This window comes from Schistocerca americana, unplaced genomic scaffold, assembly GCF_021461395.2.
Source record: "Schistocerca americana isolate TAMUIC-IGC-003095 unplaced genomic scaffold, iqSchAmer2.1 HiC_scaffold_1429, whole genome shotgun sequence".
NCBI lineage: Eukaryota > Metazoa > Arthropoda > Insecta > Orthoptera > Acrididae > Schistocerca > Schistocerca americana.
In genome coordinates, this window is record NW_025725511.1 from 5,171 (window position 1) to 7,500 (window position 2,330).

The following is a 2,330-nucleotide window of genomic DNA, read 5'->3' on the forward strand; positions in this document are numbered from 1 at the left end:
GCGACAGAGGCCGGTTGACAGTCGTTCGCGCAATGGACATCGCATACGTACGGGGGCCACCTTCCACGTGTTCGCGAAGCGTGCACATGTTGTTGCGTGTATGTGGGCAGACATAGTGTGTCGTGACACCTGACACAGGCATGCAACAATCGTTGAATTTGCAAATGGCGATGGACGTCTACGTTTGCTGGTGACGTTACGCAAATGAACAACTGGTAAACCGTTGTGGTGCGGTTGTTCTCGCTAGAGGTGAATCAGTGATGGCGACGATCGGTTGAGCTACCAACCGGTTGTTTCAGCGATACCCACCATGCCCACGAACGTGAATGGCATGTGGGTGTGAAGCGATACGCGGCGGTGGCTGGGTGGGACCGTCCCCGGCCGGTGAGGGGGGGCCTCCCGGCGTGCTGGCCGCGCGGTGCGTGGGCGCACGCGCTACAGCCGGCTGGTGGGGGCGGCCAGTGGCAGGCGCGCCGGCCGACGGAGGCGGCAGGCGGCGCAGCTGCGCGCCGGCGCACCCTGCACGCGGCGCCGTGCGGCCAAAGTAGGTCCTCGCGGGCCCGGTGCGAAGCGCGGTGGACATCTGCAGTGTGCTGGTCCGATTGAGGACTGTGTGCGCTGAGGATGCGCCGCCGCCCGGCGCTCGGCGCCGCGACGCCGTCTGCTGCTCGGTCGCCTCTGCGGTTCTCGCAGGTGGATTGTATCGCAGCTGTGCGGACGTGTTGGCGCGTGCGCTGTGCTGGGAGAGTTCGCTTCGGCACCCAAGTGGGGCTTTTGTCCTTCTGTGGCGCTGGCGTTGGAGCTGCCGGCCACCGTAGGTGGCGCGTGTTGTCTCCCGCCGGCAATGCCACGACAGCACGCTCCCGGGCCTCTGTCGGCAGCGGCAAGCTCAGTTGGGAGCACGGGTGGTCGCACCTAAAGCGTCTACTCGCCAAACCCCGGGCGATTGCGCCTCTCTCGAACCCGACCAAGTACTTAGGACGGCGCTGCGCGCCGCCGGGACCTGAGAGGGTTTCGAGGTGTATTGTGCAGGGGAGCTCAGCCTCCTCCTGTTTGCAGAATAATTGAGCGGACGCTTGCGTGTTCGCGCGGGCCCCCGGGACACACTCCCGGGCGGCCGGCTGCTCAGCTCTAGTTGACGCAGCTCCCTGGTTGATCCTGCCAGTAGTCATATGCTTGTCTCAAAGATTAAGCCATGCATGTCTCAGTACAAGCCGCATTAAGGTGAAACCGCGAATGGCTCATTAAATCAGTTATGGTTCCTTAGATCGTACCCACGTTACTTGGATAACTGTGGTAATTCTAGAGCTAATACATGCAAACAGAGTCCCGACCAGAGATGGAAGGGACGCTTTTATTAGATCAAAACCAATCGGTCGGCTCGTCCGGTCCGTTTGCCTTGGTGACTCTGAATAACTTTGGGCTGATCGCACGGTCCTCGTACCGGCGACGCATCTTTCAAATGTCTGCCTTATCAACTGTCGATGGTAGGTTCTGCGCCTACCATGGTTGTAACGGGTAACGGGGAATCAGGGTTCGATTCCGGAGAGGGAGCCTGAGAAACGGCTACCACATCCAAGGAAGGCAGCAGGCGCGCAAATTACCCACTCCCGGCACGGGGAGGTAGTGACGAAAAATAACGATACGGGACTCATCCGAGGCCCCGTAATCGGAATGAGTACACTTTAAATCCTTTAACGAGTATCTATTGGAGGGCAAGTCTGGTGCCAGCAGCCGCGGTAATTCCAGCTCCAATAGCGTATATTAAAGTTGTTGCGGTTAAAAAGCTCGTAGTTGGATTTGTGTCCCACGCTGTTGGTTCACCGCCCGTCGGTGTTTAACTGGCATGTATCGTGGGACGTCCTGCCGGTGGGGCGAGCTGAAGGCGTGCGACGCGCCTCGTGCGTGCTCGTGCGTCCCGAGGCGGACCCCGTTGCAATCCTACCAGGGTGCTCTTGAGTGAGTGTCTCGGTGGGCCGGCACGTTTACTTTGAACAAATTAGAGTGCTTAAAGCAGGCAAGCCCGCCTGAATACTGTGTGCATGGAATAATGGAATAGGACCTCGGTTCTATTTTGTTGGTTTTCGGAACCCGAGGTAATGATTAATAGGGACAGGCGGGGGCATTCGTATTGCGACGTTAGAGGTGAAATTCTTGGATCGTCGCAAGACGAACAGAAGCGAAAGCATTTGCCAAGTATGTTTTCATTAATCAAGAACGAAAGTTAGAGGTTCGAAGGCGATCAGATACCGCCCTAGTTCTAACCATAAACGATGCCAGCCAGCGATCCGCCGCAGTTCCTCCGATGACTCGGCGGGCAGCCTCCGGGA

The 2,330-nt window shown here is 58.4% G+C and overlaps 1 non-coding gene across 1 annotated transcript in view; it reads left to right on the forward strand.

The window, feature by feature from the left end:
- Nucleotides 1–1,145: 1,145 nt before the first annotated feature.
- Nucleotides 1,146–2,330, forward strand: part of LOC124568052 — a 1,910-nt gene continuing 725 nt past the window's right edge. Inside the window, exon 1 of the ribosomal RNA XR_006971104.1 lies at nt 1,146–2,330. This exon is cut by the window's right edge and continues 725 nt beyond it. This is a non-coding gene — a ribosomal RNA (small subunit ribosomal RNA).